General features: G+C 31.6%; 1 protein-coding gene across 2 annotated transcripts in view; it reads left to right on the forward strand.

Moving 5' to 3' along the window:
* brat (tripartite motif-containing protein brain tumor) overlaps positions 1-18719 on the forward strand; it is a 523432-nt gene that overhangs the window by 299079 nt on the left and 205634 nt on the right. The window contains exon 1 of one of the 2 annotated variants that reach the window (XM_072530456.1): positions 9652-9668. The exons of the other annotated variant lie outside the window; for it this stretch is intronic. The gene's annotated coding sequence lies outside the window, so the exon portion shown is untranslated. Of the gene's footprint in view, positions 1-9651; positions 9669-18719 lie in introns of those variants that run through there. 2 annotated transcript variants of the gene reach the window in all.

Here is an 18719-nt window from a genome sequence, read left to right on the forward strand (position 1 = left end):
GGAATCTACGTTCCTGTATTTGGCTGTATACCATATATTAAAAAATTAATTAAAATCCTTTGTAAAAGGTATATATTTAAAAACCCAAACGGGCTGTGTTAGACAAAACGTTTTCGGAATCCATCATTCCATCATCGGTGTCTAGGAGTACATGAATGTAGCCACTAAATATATGGGTAAAAACCCGTTAACAAATAATTAGTTACATTTGTTTGACATTATATCTTATAAATTATTAGGATGTTAAAGTTACCGTTGGATTAGGTAACATGGCGACATATGACTCCACGTTGAAGTTGCAAGTCCTTAATTTTAAATAATAAATTTATGTCTAAAGTGTTGGAAGGGGGGCTGGGCTGCAAGTATAAAGTTGCACACGGGCGGCCAATACCTTAGCGGCGGCCCTGAAGCTGGGGTTGGAATTTCTTAAATTTAAGTGTTAATAAATATTTTTGTTCAAAATTATCTCCCTACGCCGTGCAGATTCTTGATAAATCGATTTTTTTCGTTTTTTTTTTCTCTCCTAATGAGGTGGGGTTTTAGAAAAAAGCCGAGGGGTAGGATTGATAAACTCTTTAGCATCTTATTTGGGATCCCAAAATTGACATTCTCAGCAAAATTTAGTTTGTTCGTATGATTTTTAGAGGTCAAATCTCTGATGACTGTACTAAAACTGATTGATAAAAGTTAAAATAAAAAAAAGAATACAAATATTAATCAATTTTTTTTAATATTATAGGGACCTCTGTTTTTATTGTCAGTTAGTCTATATATAGTTCTAAAGTTCTATTTTTACCTCAATAATATTTGATAAAGCACTTTCATGAATATAAAAATGGAATCTGAGCACTATTATGATGATTAATTGCAGTAAAAATGAAAAATATTATTCTTTTAATACGAACATATATCAACCAGTTCATCTATTCTCGTAAAAATCGATAGTCATTACTACCTACGCCCATGATTGTCACACCCTTGAAGTCTGTAACATCCACTGTAGATAACCACGACGAAAACTCATCAAGATACATTTTATTAACCATAAAGAAACATGTTACTGTCTACCATTCTTTGAAGGTCATGCGAGAGATGAAATAAACTTTTATAATTGTAATCTGGTCTTCTTTAGGGCACGTCAGATGTGGACTTAGCCCTTTAACTAATTATTTATTTACGACGATCCATATGTGGATTACACAAAGAGAGTTTTCAAAAGTATGGTGATATATTTTATTAATATTAAGTCTTCTCATCTGATGTTTGCCTTATTAAATAATATAGCAATTTGGAATTATTCTCTGTATGTAGGTTTCCCACTAATATAAGATAAACATGTTTAAGGATACCTACACTTGATATATTATTCTGTTATTATTTAATAATAATTGTCGGAGACGAAAAAAAAAGACGCTAATTTAACATAAATTAGCTAAAACAACGATTCACTGCAAATAAAATAGAAAGAATTACAATAAATATTCTCACACTTTTTGTTAAACTGAAGAGGAAAACTTCGTGAACAGATGTGAACACAAAATAGTTCTATATCCGTTCTTTATTTCTTTTAAAGAATAGTAAATAGGAAGAAAATGTTTGAACTACTGGGAGAATTTTCCCTACTATAAACAGTAACCATCTTAAAGAGCTTTTTCTTCTTGAATCGTCTAACTAATCTGCTTTTGGTCTCAACAGAGCTATAGAAAATGTCACACTGAGAGTGCAGTACGGGTAAGATACGGCAATGCTTTTCTTATGAAGAATAAACGCGCAGGGTTGTCGGTTTTCTCCAGCTGTTGATTGCTCATTGTCTCACAGGACCGGCTTGGATAAAATGCATCTGCCGGCAGTACAAGTAAAATATTTTATATCATGTATACGTATACAGTAGAATAAAAAGGCATTGATGAGTTATTGACAACGAAAACTATGAATTTTGCATATAAAACGTCAACATGAGATATACAATTGAATCATATTCATAAGAGTAACATTTGAACACCTCTTTACAAGAACAACATACAATAACTGTAGTTTTAATGTTTTACATAAAATAGAAAAAACCTACATAATTTCTAGGAAAGAATTTGGAAACTTGGAAATGATATTATTTATAGATATTATATATAATATTCAAATTTCCAATTCTTTCATAGAAATTAGATTTTTTCTATTGTATGTAAAATATTAAAAATACAGTTATGTTGTTTCTAAATAGATCTTTATTTCTTTTGTAAAACTTCTGCTACAAATTACCATCATTAACATAATCACCTAAATATGGCCATAAACTTGTTTGTCATAATTAGTATTTGATAAACTCCAAGCTTTCCCTATTTCACCCCCTACCCATCCTAAGGATGGGTAGGGGGTGAAAGTGCTTTTGGAAAACGAAACTACACTTCAAAATTTAGTCCGAGTTTCAACAGAGAGCATGGAGTCCCATAAGTTTAAATCCGGTGAATTATTTAACGGTTGCGCTAAACTCGTAGTGTTAAATGTGTTGTGTTTTTTACAAAATACGGAACAACTTAATGTAAGTGCTGCTGTAAGACGTACTTCGTTGATGACTGGTGTTAGCGAAAGAAGCATTTACAATTTCAAAAAAGAAAAAGAACAGAGTGGAACTTTGAAATCACCAAAAAAAACGTAAAAAACGAGTGTGTCAATCAAATTCTAGAATATTCACATATGACGAGGGTGTAAGAAGTATTCTACGGAGAATTGTTCATTGTGAATTTTTCATAAAAAAAATTTTTGTCGCCATTATTAAAGCATATACATAACTTCATATAAGGTAATGAGAATATACAGCCGTTGTCTCTTTCTACTTTATACAGACTTCTGAAAGATATTGGATTTGTTTATAAGAAACGTGGCCGAAGAAGCATCATGGTGGAGCGAGAGGATATTATTCATTAGCGCCATAATTATTTGAGAACTATACGACGTTTGCGAAAAGACCATTGCAATATCATATATTTGGACGAATCGTGGGTTAATGTTGGCCAATCTATAAATTACGAATGGTGCAATACTACGATACAAAACAGTCGTAATGCTTTTCTCAAAGGTTTAAGTACTGGCTTAAAAGCACCTACTAAACGAGGTCCACGATATGTTTTATTGCATGCAGGTTTTTCAGGAGGTTTCCTTCCTGGCACACAGCGTGTTTTCTGGCAAAGAAAAATGATGGCGACTATCACGATGAAATGGATGCCGCATATTTTGAGTCGTGGTTTAAGGAGACATTAATATAAAATTTACCAAATAATGGTCGAAGGAATGTCATTGTAATGGACAATGCATCGTACCACTCCCGTAAAGAGAGATTCCCTAAAAATTCCTGGAATAAAGCTGCAATCAAGGAATGGCTAGTGGAAAAAGACATTTTTTTCGAGGAGTGTTATTTAAAATCCGAGCTATTAGAAGCAGCGCGTGCTTTTAAAGATCAATACGATAAGTATCATCTTGATGAGTATGCTTCACAACATAATGTTTATATTTTAAGGCTTCCTCCATATCACTGCGAATTGAATCCTATAGAAATGGTGTGGAACCAATTTAAGCGATATGTATGTACCCATAATACCACTTTTAAAAATGACGAGGTACGCCAGTTGATCGACGACGATTTCGCACTCGTCACAGAGCAAAATTGGCGCAATTATGTCACTCATGTTGTTGAGAAAACGGAAACTGGGATGTGGACTGCGGACAACCTGCAAGATGACGTAGACCAATTGATAATACACGCGAACACAGGGGAGAGTAGCGAAAGCGAATCCGACATCTCGGATGTAGAGGACGACTTTAGTATAATTAATTGAATATCTGTGAGTAACCTCGATTATTTTACACTGAATAACCAATAAAATGCATTTACCAGTCCAATCAGAGTATGGGCTTTTCGGATATTGGGCTGGGTGCACGGAAATCGAGTTCCCGGATGTTCCACCCTGTATATTTAGAGCTATCAAGAAATGTAATTTAAAATATATTTGTTAGTTTAATAAAGTATAAATATAATATAATGTTAAATAACTTACACTATAAACCTTATACCTGCTCATCTGGTCAAGTGTGGGCAAGGAAAACCATTATCCCATATGAAATAACACAAGGTTTCGCTGAAAACTACCAGGTTGCTATGCCAAGGAACTAGGTAAACTTATGTTGTGTGTAAAAAAATGCGAGACTGCATTATGTTTTAACAAGGACAAAAACTGAACTTCAGATTTCCACAAAAAAAAAATTCCATAGTAGGTGTTAAAATTTCGCAGTGATTCAAGTGCGCAACTCGTTTTCTTAATAACATCGCCGGGATTAAAAAATGTGCAAAGCTTTTTCGATATTCCCGTTCCTGATAATTTTTCACATATTTACAAAAGAAAAAGTTTTTCTTGGATATTGGGCTGGGTGCACGGAAATCGAGTTACCGGAGGTTCCACCCTGTATATTTATAGCTATCAAGAAATGTAATTTAAAATACATTTGTTAGTTTAATAAAGTATACAGTTTTATAATAAAATTCTCGCTAAAAACTTAAGGTCTTTTTATTCAAATTCATGCCTCTTATTTGGCTACTTGAAGGCAATTATTTTATCAATATATCATTTTATAATAAATAACAGAGCCCGGCGTAGAGATCTGGGTACGGTTCTGTGACTACCACTTGGACCTGTTTGTATCGCCAAGCACAAGGCGTGAAATCCGGCAATTGTGCATTCCTATATTAGCCGTACTGCACTCTCGGTGTGACATTTTCTATAGATGGTCTCAACTTTGTATATAGTGTTGAAGAAGCCATTGTTTGTGACTGCGACAATTTGTAGATGGTCTTATTACCAGTGACCATTTCCATATCCCTATGAAGATTACTTTTTGCAGTTCAAACGTTTATAGTTTTCTCTAAATTTGAGATATATATACATCGGTTTAGAACGTCTTTCGACGTTGTCCGATACCTAAACACCATCTCTTCCTATCTTCGCAGTCGTTTGTTGTTAAATTTCTTTCGCTCATGGACTTGTTTACGCGTTTAAATTTGAGATACGTATACAAAAACAACATTCAGACTTTGTCAAGGTCATTGACGCTTCTGAGAACAAAAAAATAATTAGTGAAAATCAAGAAAGAGTAGAAGAACAATGCCTGACGAAGCCTGAATAGCCTTGGGAAAAATAGTATAATAGTATTATACGTAAAAAGTGCTAATAAAGGCACTTGGATACGAAGAAATCTGTAGAAATCGGTACTAAAAGTTGTAGCGTAATGAGCTCTGAACCAGACGGTGCAGTAACTGAAATAAAAACGCAGTTAGATATCTTTAATATAGATACGTTAGATAACTTCTATTAATGATAGTCCATCACAGACGGAGTGAGAACAATGAAGTCAGTAATATCATTTTTTTTAACCTGTCAGTCAAGACAAATGAAGTTTTGAAACTGAAACTCGGACAAAATTTAACAAGTTTATGCGAAACAAGATGGGATAAGCGCCATCAAAGTGTAATCCAGTTCAGATCTGGCATTTTACATATAATTAAAGCACTAACATCTATCTCAATATGGAAGGATCCCAAGACTGCTACACTTGCATCAACTTTGCTTAATTATTTATGCACATCTGAGTTTCTAGTGTCAATGATGTCATTGTTTGACATACTAAAATTAACATTGCCACTAATCCGACTTCTACAAACTAAATTTCTTGATGCTAACCTGGCGACTAAGCAATCCAATACCATGTCGACATTGAAATATAGAAGATCTAACTATGAACAAAGTTTTAGTAAGATTGCATTCTTTGTCATTGTGTTGATCAGTATTCTTTTATAACATTTTTCGTCGAGATAGTCGAATAATAAATTTATTTACCTGCAGAAAAATTGCTGTCCCGTCCCGCCTCCCGCCCATCAGCAAAAATCGCTATTCCGTCCAGCGTCCCGTCCCTTTCCGCTTTTTATTTATGCTATTTTAATTTTATAAACTAAACAACATTTTTTTCTTTGCACTTGTTAGACTTAATGGGGTTTTAAGTTAAAATTTGCTGATTTTTTGTAGCAAATAAAAGTACTTTAAAAACGATGTTTTGAATGTCTTTATAGCTATCACAAGTGTGTGAAAGTGCCTTAAAACTTACCATTTGAACCCTAATTTTTAAAAAATTTCCCCCAGGTCTCCGGTATTCCCCCCCCTAAAAAAGTTCATGCCCCTTCCCCGAAAATCAGTCCTTGATCCGCCCATGCAATGCTTATTAGTACTTTATTTCTTTATTTTTAAATAGCTTGTGTTTGTCATTTTCTCCAACAAAGACGACAACCAAACTTCTAAGTGGTTGATTATGAAATACTCGGATTAATTAGTTTTCGTCGAAGAAAGGGAAGGAACTCGATGTTAAAGAAATATTGTAGACTGTGAGTTTAGGTATTTTTAGTTTATTCGAGCATAGTTAATTTACACTTTTATTTTACAATTTGCCTTGAAAAACTGAGTTTAAATGACCACTTTTCTATGTCGAGCATATACGTTTAATACGTATAGAGAGCGAAACGTGCATTAAGGCGAGATATGGTTCCATTAACTGAGAACTGTGATATATAATGCGTATAGAGCATCGAGATGAGTTATATTATATCATCGATCGAGATAAGTTGTTATTGTTAATTAATACTATTCGCAATCCATTTCTAAATCGTCCTCATCCCCTGAATCATCTCCCATATTAATTATCACCGCAACCTCAATATCTTCCTGCAAATTGTCCACCGCAGCCATTTTTTCTTCTACTATCTTGACGTGGTTCACATAATTATGTCACTGCTCTTTATATACCCGTTGGTAAGCTTCTTTTATCAACTGTTCTACTGTTTTTTCTTTAAAATCGACGTTGTTTGAAGCCACATACCTTTTTACTTGACTCCACACCATCTCAATCGAGTTATGCTCGCAGTGGAAAGGCGGCAGACTCAAAATCTCATACGGCTGCAGTATCAAGTCATTCGAAGAAAATGTTCTTTTCGATTAGGCAATCCTTGATTTGCCTTTTCTTCCACAATTTTTTCGTTGCATTATTCAAAACGACAACGTTTTCTGTGCCTTTCGGCAAGTTTGGAATTAACGTCTTACCAGACCATTCTTCATATGGATCCCCGTCCATTTCGTCGTGGTAATCATCAGTTCTCTTCTTGGCCAAGAAAGTTAATTCAGCCCATGACTCAAAACCAATTTCGCTTCCAGTACAAAGAAGAACAAATCGAGGACCTCTTTAGGTTAGAGATTTCAGTCCAGTAAAGAGCCCTTTTATGAAGGCATCTCGTGGGTTCTTGATCGTTGTGTCCATCCATTCCTTTTTGACTAAAGTACCGACGTTAGTCCAAGACTCATCGGTATAAACAAGGTTTACATTATACTTCTTCCTCAATGTTTTTATTTGTCTGAGGTACTTGCTTCTCCAGAATATGATATCTTTTCATTCCATCATTATATAAATGTGGTTTTTGAAAAAGCTGGTAGGTCCTTATCATCTTCACTCTGGTCATTATGCTATCGACGGTTGGGGGTAGTTTTCCAAAAAAAAATCATGAACAATTTTCCTTATTCGAGATTTCACTCATTCTCACGTGAATTGGACTGGAAACTGTTTTTCTTTCTTTTTCAAACACTCACTTTGCACATTTTCGAAACTTTTTCCACAGTAATAATCAAGCTGTCACCATTTTTTAAGTTCATATGATAATTCAATTCATTTAACACCACACGTTTTACTTGCACACTAAAAGTCATACCCTGTTTGAAATTCACGACAGATACTGGTACTTTCGCCCACATGCGAAACTGAAATAGCACTGAACTTTCGTAGTTTTTGCCAACAAGTTTTTGGTCTAATGGCCAGTACCCAAATCGACAAAAGAGACATGTTTACTTTTCGTAGACAATGGGGAGTAAAACTGATTCGCTTCTCCTCATGACTTTATCTTCTTCTTCTTTTGGTGCCTATCCTCTGTGGATGTTGGCAATCACGTTGGTCCATACAACTTTGTTGACAGCTGTTCTAAATAGATGTATGGTAGTCATTCCTGTCCACTGTGTGATGTTCTTCAACCACGATGTCCTTCTGCACCCTTAAAATCTTTTGCCTTCTAGCTTACCTTGTAAAATTAGTTGAATTAGTTGATACTTCTCATTCCGCATCACATGCCCAAAGTATGTCATCTTTCTAATTTTCACGATACGCATAATTTCTAGATCTTTATTCATACGTTGGATCACGGTGTTTGTAACATGATGGATATAGGAAATTCTGAACATGCGGCGGTAGCACCACATTTCGAAGGCTTCTGATCGTTTGGTCCAGGCTTCGACTCCATATAAAAGGGTAGAAAAAACATAGCATCTCAATGACTTTATAATGATCTTTATTTACCAAAGAATGTGTTTACAATGGAAGCTATTGAAAGTTGATAAATATAGATAAGCACTCGATAAGGAGTTATTGATATATTTTACTTTTTTATATTATTTTCTAAATGTTATTGTCTAGTTAGACAATGTAACTCTCTTATTTATACATCGATGATTGCATCATGCTTTAGTTGAAACAATAATAATAGTCTTTTATACAACGGTAAGCAATTCTTATGTGCGCGTATATTCCAGTGCTTTGATTCTTAAATCCGGTCCTGATGCGCCGCTCGGGGCAAACCGACAACGTGGTCGGCCTTTCTCCCATAAGAAATACATTGCCTATCTTATCTGCACTGCATTCTAACTGTGGATTCTACTATAGAGATTATTTTTGCTACGGGCAAAGAACCAGCATTTTATACGAATTTTGAAAGAAGTGAGATTGTTTACTATCTTTATATGGCTTTTTAGTTTTATAAATAATAAAAAAAATCAAAAGCAATAATATTTCTATAATTGACATAAGAAACTCATTTAGTAAAAATAGAATAATAAAAACTAAGGTGTGCAATTCGAATTGTTTTTCATGCCCAGAAAACTAATTTTGACAAAAAAAAAGGGTGGGTTAAAATTGTTTCTAATGTCGCGCCACAAATATTGTGTACATAGTCTTTCTTATATATGAAAGGGTCTGTGAATTATGAGATAATAAAAACTAAAGACATTTAACAAAAATTCGACCTTTTGTGGTAAAATAAATTTAGTACAGGGCTGGATTATGAAAGAAATATGTCTAGAACCGTATTTAATAAAGAAATATATTAGGGCTGTGCTATGAAATATGACACTCTGTAACAGCTAGATCTAAATTATTTTTAATGACAAAGTCCTGGTGCTAAATGATATATGTCTGTACAGGTTTAATGTTTGTTGATACAAGAATATTTTTTTGTAGATGGATTGTCCGCCCAGTAGTCAATAGGTTTGGTTTCTTGTCGTTAGGACTCGCCATATAGATAACTATATATTTATACAGACTTGTAGTTGATTGATAAATAATAAATTACCTATTTCTCTTATTAATCAAACAAACAGTGTAATTAAGAATTAAATCCAAGCTGTCTTGACATTTTTCTTGATTCAGTACTTTCTTTAATATAAAAATAATATATCTAATATTCATATTTGTTTCAGGTACGATTTGAAGCTCTTTGTGAAGTGTCCAAAACATGTGCAAATTTAAAAGCAGATTTTAATGTACGTACTATTTTTATATCATAATTTACTTGTTATCTTAAAAGATTTATTGCAAGTAAAATTTCTTAATTATAAAGACATACTCCACATTTTTACTAAAATAAATATACACTTACAAACGAAATCATATCGTTTTTTTTTTTTGAAAATTATCTTTAACACGGAAAAGTTACGAGAAAGCTTCCCGTATTCCATGCGTTCTTTCCTAATTAATCATTTAGAGTGTAATAAAGAATTCTTAGATGAGTATAAAAGTATCGTGTGTGAATATGGATTTATATCATAATATAAACGAATATACACGTCCAGCAAGTAGAACTTGTCTGGTTTGTTTATTTGTCATGTGTTCGTCAAATTTTGAGAATAATATGATATCTTATATCTTTAGATATAAGGATATTACTGATATCATTCATTCATAGTATTTGGTATTGACAATTTTAACATATAAATATAAATTCCACACAATCCAAAATGTTTAAGTATTTTATCAATTACACAAAACTAGACTCAGATTTAGAGCAAGAAAATTGGTTTTTGGTTTAGTTTGAAAGAGATGTTGAACAGCTACCCCTTGGTGGACAGCAAATAGAGAGAGTGACAAAATATAAATATCTGGGAGCTTACATCAACACAGATTTAGATCCAGACCAAGAGATCAGGGTACGAATAAAAATGGCAAGGGCAGCGTTCTTAAAATTCAAGCAATTGTTCTGTGACAAAAATCTGAATACTGCGCTGAGACTGAGGTTTGTTGAATGTTACGTCTGATCCCAACTATTGTACGGGGTAGAAGGATGGACGTTAAAAGCGCAAATAGTTAAGAAGCTTGAAGCCTTTGAACTTTGGATATACCGGAGAATGTTGAGAATTCCGTGGACTGCCAGGGTCACCAATGGGGAAGTGCTGAGAAGGATGGATCGAGACAAAAAATTGTTGAGAACAATAAAAGTACGCAAGACTGCATACCTTGGACACATACTGAGGAATAATAAATATAGTCCTCTGCAGGTCATCATGCAGGGTAGAGTCGATGGCAAAAAGGGCATAGGTAGAAAGAGGAAGTCATGGCTGCGAAATATTCGAGACTGGACAAACATGACTGTAGACGAATTATTCCACGGTGCAAAAGACAGAGAACCAACCTCAGTTAATGGAGACGGCATAGGAAGAAGAAGAAGATGTAAACTTAAATACTAACAAAATAAAACATAAACAAAAAGAAAAATATAAAAAACCATGGATAACACCACCGTTAGTTAAATCAATAAAGAAAAAAACAATTTATTCAAATTGTTAAAAACTCATTCCCGTGATAAAAATTTACAGAACAAGTACAAAATAGATGAAAATATTATAGCAAAAAGACAAGCTTAAAAAGCTTATGCAGAAGAACTAATCAATTCTAACAAAAATATTTCAAAAAACTTTTGGAGATGTGTAAATAAGCTCTGTGGAAAAACAGCTTCAAAAACAAATATAAAACTGATAAAAACACAAAATGATGAAATACTAACCAATAAAACAGACATATCAAATGAATTTGTAGACTAATATACCAATTTGGGAAAACTGTATGCAGAAATGATTCCTGAGCCAACTGAATTTCGAGAAAATATATTGGCAATAAATAATACTATGTACCTATTTCCAACAACTCAAAATAAGTTTGAAGAAATAATAAAATCTTCAGAAAATAAAAACTCACCAGGACATGATAATATTACAAGTCGGTTCACAATTTGTTGATAGCTCACTACAAGTTTAACCCCAATTTGAAAACTGAAATACAGAGAGGATAGGTAATACGATATAATAGTAAAAACCAACCTAAAACTGACGGTTTAAGACGTTTTCGACTAACCCACCTTATATCTGAAGGAATACAATACCTTATAATCATATTACGGGGGTATTTTGAATGGTTAGAGATGAACGACCAGTGTCGTAGAGTATATGATTGAAACATTTATTTGAACTAAATAAATATATTTTTTAAATTGTACTTATGTAAATTGTATTTTTTAATAAAACTTATTTATTTTATTCAAAAATAAAAAGTTTCTTGCCATTTGTAAAAGATACATTTATTTAATTAAGGAAAAAGGCGCCAAATGTCGCCTGGCAAAATTTCCAATGTGTTTTAAATGTATCCATTATTTTCGAATCCGGAGAAAACTAATAAATATTTTTGAAACATTTAAACGCAGAATGAAAGATTACATTATTACTCAGGGCAAAAAGTCCCTGAAAACTTCTACAATGTTTATTTTAATATGTTATGTAACAGGGATGAAAATAAAAGAGAAAATATAGTATAATTTTTAATTGAAAATATTGCATGCAAAAGAAACTTTTTATTTATTCTAAAAAATATTTCATTCTGCCTTTAAATTTTTCAAAAATGCTGTTTAGTTTTCTCAGGATTTGAAAAAAACATGGATACATTTAAAACACATTGAACATTTTGACAGGCGACATTTTGCGCCTTTCCCCTTTAATACCTTACGATTACAACTATTATTTAAATACCTTATATAATTACGATTAGAAAACTATTCAAATTCAAAATAAATAGGATCAACTTCGGAATCCGAGTCGTCGAGTATGACCTGAGTTTACCCACGTTTCATCCTGGTAGAAGATGGGCCTTCCTTCAGCCCGGAATTTTCGTATGGATCTTAGATACTTTCTTCTCCAACATATTATCTCCTCCCGGGCAATCAAAAGTGATTTTCGGTCTGATTTCTCCCACCGGAAATTTAATTCTTTTAAAACTTGCCACAATTTAGTTCGTCCGATATGAGGCAAATCCGGGTCGTTTCTAACTTCTTGTAAAATTTTGTTTAAGTTTGGTATTTCTTTTTAAAAAAAAATCCATGAATTTTCCTTCGAATACCATTTTTGGCAAATTCATCAATTTCAATAGGCTTTTTCCCTCTTTTTAACTGTTTGTGTTTGGGTTAGCTATAACGTGTTTTTTTCTTTCTGATAGGAACCTATATATAGTTGACTCTTCTACGCCAGTCATGCTGGCACAACTTTCGACTATGTTGCGAACAGTGTTTGTGGGATTCTGAGAAACCAGAGCATCGTGAACATTCAGGACAATAGTCTTCTCTCTTGTTGAATAGACAGACTTACTGACTGTACGCAACAGTACCGGTGTAAAACTTGATGATGTTGATGATGAAGCCATCACAAACAATCCAACAAAACGAGCACGAGCGAAAGGTACGTATATGTTCGTAGGTATATGGAATAAAAAATCACTCACGCACTGCATATAATTCGCAAAAGAAATATTCGAGACGCTAATTACTGCCGTAGACGCGGACACACCGACGAGCCGTAAATTACATGCGATCAAAAACGTACTTAACAAAAAAATTGTTTTCGTTCGTAATAACTTCACCCTTTTAAGTTAAGTTTCGAATATAAACTGAATAAACGAGGCACGTGGCCAAAGCATACCCATTATATTATTAAAAATCTGGGGAATTCCATCCTAATTATCTTGCAACGAATAGTACCTTCGGATATGAATTCCAGGTTTTCTAGTAAAGTGATTAAACGCGAAGATTAGTATTGAAATATCCAAAGAGATAAGGTATTCTTATTTACAAAATTTTTAATGGTTAAATTCTTATTTTTATTAATATAATATAATTACAATAATTACATAACATTAGCCGTGAAAGTTTTAATTGTTTTTTTGCTAAATATATTAGTATTAAAATATTAATATTATATATATAACAGTATTAAAAAATATTATATTATTATTTAATGAATAAACACCTCAGGAACGCCTATGGTTTACGACCATTTTATGAGTTTGAGGCACATTTCGTGCTCTCAACAATTTATGAACGGAGAATAGATCTGAAACTTTAAAAGAAATAACAAAACAGATTTTAAAGCCTCTAATATACATAATAAATACGGGTCTTAATTTAGTCAATTTTCCGGATATATTAAAAACTTAAACTATTAAACCGCTATTCAAATTTGGTGAAGAAATATATTGTAGGCCTATTACCCTGATCTCAAACATCAATATACTGTCTGAATGTCAGTAGGGGTTTCAGGAAGAAAAATTCGCTGAAGATGCAATCTGTGCTCTAACAGCTAACATTTACAAAGCTCTTAATAATGCAAGACCAGCTCTTTGTATATTTGTAGAATTTTGAAAGGCATTTGACACTGTTGACAAAAACATGTTTAAATAGATCGAGAAATTAGTAAAGTAAGAATTATATCCTATGGATCAGCGGGGGACAGATACGTGGAGTAATTTAAAACAAAAAGCCGAAACCGACTTTGCTACAATTCAGAAATGGTTTCACTTTAATAAACTCACCTTAAATGAAGATAAGACAAAATATATGTCATTTACATCGTACTTAAGTAACCTCCCAAATTTTGGCTCATTAAAAATTGATGCAAAAAATGAAATTCCACATACGTAAAATATCTAGATATAATAATTGATAAACATTTATAGTATAGTATAGTAGTAAAATAATATACTAGTTAAATTAAGAGGGCTTCTATCAAGATTCAAATTTTTAAAACCATTTTTAGGAATAACTTATTATGGACTCAACTTTATGGCATTTTAAGGATGGGGTGGAATAAGGAATAATTACTTGCATTCTTTAAACATAATTCAGAGATAGCTAATTAGAATTATTTATGGGAAAAATTTAAGATAATCAGCAAGCTTTTATATAATGAAAGTCAATTTTTACCTATACGTAAATTATTCTGTTACAAAGCGCTTATTCATACACATGAAAAAATTATTCTTTTGTTGATTTCTTATATTATTTTAATATGGGTTCTTAGGTTTCAAATATATCTTTATCTTGACCTACTTCAAATTGATCCATTGTGCTTTTGCTTTTAAAAAAAGATATTTTTTATATTAAAATCCTCATCATTTGTTCTCGCCAGCTATGAACAAAAATACAAAAGCCCATTACAACCTAACTTCCTTTTACTAACATAACCTTCATCTTCATACATATTGTCTCATATTATTTGCTCAACACTCGAATCTCACAACCAAACGGTCCAATGCCTCTCAAAGGACCAGAATTAGTTAATCAGGTATTTATTTATCGAGCCCAACAATATACACAACCTCTTTAAGGTGTATTATTCTGCCTTTTCGAAAGATGCTCTAGCACTAGAAGGTTGTTTTGTGTGTGGTGTGTGGCTTTCAAACAGATTTCTCATACCTTCACGGAATTTTACCTGTAATCAAATAAAATGAATCTATTCAATTTGTGGCTCCGACCGAAGCGACGGGTTCGGACGAAATAAAATATACGGGGTTCATTCAATTGAATTATAAAGTTTTTTACTTGGACAACTATAAAACAACTAAATCTGGTAACAATTTTCAAAACAGTTGCTTGGAAATTTAAGAATCAAAACGAATTAGCATAATGACAAAGACAAAGAAAAATAATAAATGACCTTGTATTGGTCATATAATAAAAACAGCAACTATTATAGGAGTATTAAGTGAATAGCTCATCAAGAAATTAAACCAGAAAAAATCTTAACACGTTCGCTGCCATCCAAAAATACTAAATCCGCCCCAAGAGCCATTCTTTTTTATTACAGATACAGTTACTTTTCGTATTAAATATACCTATTTTTATCTATATAAACAGTATAAAATAAATTATTAGTCTAAAAAAGTGGGCGCTTTAAAGCATCAGTAGCACTCAGCATTAACTTTGTGTACAAATGCAACTAGACAATGTATGTATAGTTGTACAATACAAATACAAAAAATCTATTTATAAATAATATTGCTACAGTTTAGGCAATAACCAGTTCACTAACATATCCTTTGCTTGTTTTGAACCATACCACAAAAATTTTATTATTTTATTTCTATAATTGTTAGGTAATAAATAAGTTTATATATTTGTATATTTTAATTTCGCTAATAAAACATAGGACAAATATAATGGTATCTATATTTACCAGTGATCCTTCTACAATTTATTGTCATCCGAAAGAAACCCTGGCAGCTATATTTACTAGTCATTTTTTGCATGAATTGCATTTTTTCGCGGATTTTTTTTATTTTATTTCCAGTAAATCTAAGGTCATATTGAATATGCACCAGGAGCTGTAATTAACAAACTAAGGAAAAAAAAGTTTTGCCACTTAAAATGTTAATAAATAAATAATAATTCAAAAAATAGTATTTTATTATTTTCATATCATATCTAATCAGATTAAAATGTATGGTTTCTTTGCTCTATGTTTCCCTATTTTAAATATCTTTTTTTGTCATCCTCCCTGGAAACAATCTAAGTTGATCACTTAGATTTTTATACGCCTCTGCTTTAAGTTTTTCTTAATGCTACTTTCGTTTCCTATTTGGTGATCATACTTTTCAAGATCTGTGACACATTATATAATTTTTTTCTATCCTTTATTTTTTTCTTGAACTTGATTTGACCCCCACCAGACCTCTTTATTATAGAACTTTCTTTCTTGGTATCTTTTTAAGTATTTAAATTACAATAACTCTAATAGTACTTAAAATATTCTTTTATAGCATTTTTTTATATAAAAATGATTGCACGTCATTCAAGATTTACGACGTCAGAACCCCACAGCATTGCCAAAACATCAGAATAGTTAGTAAGTGAGGAATTTTTAAAATGTCAACTATTATGTTAACAGTAAATACACTTAGTTTTAAGACTAATGCAACACACTAAAATACATAAGAAAACATTTCAATACAAAATTATATATTCTAAATTTTAAACTTACCTCTTTTAGAGCATTAATAGCAAAAACGGCCCGCCATTATTTTTTGTTCAAAATAATCTATCTTATGTGAAAGCTTATCAGCTTTCTACAGACTATTTAATTGTTTTGGCATAGCACAATCACAATACACAACAATAATTAGTTTGTAAAGCTATTAATCTAAATTTAATATGTATTTATAAATACAATTTATTAATATATAATATATTATGATCAAATTGTGTAAGAAAACAAAACATAACCAAAATTCTTACTCTAAAAACGCGGCAACACTTTATACAATTTTGCCACACGGTGAACTGTCATTATAATTTGAAGTATTCCCGTATCAGTTGCGTACAATTGTCTAATCTATTTAAATAAAATTATTATTTTGTGGAATATTAGACTTATTTCTAGAGTTATTTCATAAAATTTATATTATATATATATATATATATATATATATATATATATATATATATATATATATATATATATATATATATATATATATATATATATTATATTTGACTTTGAATTTGACATTTGGAACTTTCAATCCTACTTTTCTCCAAGGCAATATGGTCTTTACTTCCAATGTTATAACCGTGAAAATCTTTCTTATGTTACATTTATTTTCATACGTCCAAATGCAAACTTTTAAAATAAAGGTAGATAGTAAAATTTTTGGGCGCTCTCCTTAAATGTCCCACATACTCTACTATCTATCCAATTCGATGATCTATCCGAAGGAAGGAATGTGAAGGAAAGTAGACGAAAGAAATAGTTGTCAATAAAAGTTTGTAAAATAGTCAACGGCAGATAAAAAATTATAGAAAAGATTTTAAAAATTGCCAAAAAGGACTAAAACAAGTTAAAAACTGTAATCAAGCACTTTTTAAAAAGTCACAGAATTGACAAAAAAGTAGTGAAAAAAATGACAAAATTAGTAGAAAATACTCAAAAAACAAGACATAAAAAAATTATCAAAATAGTCAAGAACAGCTACTTAACGTACAAAATCAAACAAATTGTAACAAATGAATATCTGTGTCAAAGTGTCATTCACAACTTATGATATATGTTCGTTTTCATAATGCCGGGACAATCTGGAACACTACCAAAAAACAAATCCCCATAAAAATCTTCACTTAAAGGAATAAAGCGGTTATCCCTGAGTAATAATTTCATATCAAAACCATAATTTCTTCAAACAGTATAAAGAGACTCTTGGGCCTTTATCCTATGTAAATTGTAGGTTCCCATAAAGTTCTTTGCTTTTAAAATATTTTCCAGTCACAAAAACCCGATAGACGAGTTTAGTGTGCCCTCAGATTCTTTATTATACGGTTTTTTAGTTTTTTAATCTATAACTTGTTTGAATACATTATACTAGTTGGGGAATACTTTAATGGAAATACCTATTATTAACGTGTTACAAAAGATAATAATACTATACGATAATAAATAAATATATTCGTTATAACGTAATAAAAACAAAAAAAATACCAAAATTTTAACAATAAATGCAACTGATGTTTCATTTAAACTAAAAAAACGGGTGTGGCAGTCCGGTGGGACTGCCGGTGGAAGTTATACTTCTATACACGCATTCGCCATTACAAATTTATTTGGGAGTCAATCTGCACAATCATCACATATGTAATGCTATAGGTAAGATATAGCAGACAAAGAAACAGAATTAATAACAACTTACTAACAATTAATAAACAAATTTTGACCTGTAATAAGTAAATGAAGGATTGAATCAATATTTTGATAAAAATGTATATTTTTATTTTCATATGTATGAAAGGGGTTGAATGCAAAAATTTTTTTACACATACTCTGCAGTAAAATTCATTGTTTATTTTGTTATTAATATAATAATACAATACAAATTAAAATTCAATATTCATAAGTATTTAAAAATGACAATAATATACATAACTTTTCTACTGACGCATATATGTTTTACCATTATACATTTTCCATGTGATAATATTAATAAAAAAGTTCTCCCTGACTGGGAATAGAAACTCGGTCTCCCGTGTGACAGGCGGGGATACTGACTACTATACTACCGAGGACATGACACAAACGTATTTCAAAATTGACAGTTCTGAATCATACAGTGAAAATACAAAAGACTAATATAATTATGAACATTTAATAAATAATACAAAACATATCACATAAATAATAATATTACAATTTATATATAATATTAAATTATATATACAAAAGGAACATTTTTGT

Source organism: Diabrotica undecimpunctata, chromosome 4, assembly GCF_040954645.1.
Source record: "Diabrotica undecimpunctata isolate CICGRU chromosome 4, icDiaUnde3, whole genome shotgun sequence".
Taxonomy (NCBI): domain Eukaryota; kingdom Metazoa; phylum Arthropoda; class Insecta; order Coleoptera; family Chrysomelidae; genus Diabrotica; species Diabrotica undecimpunctata.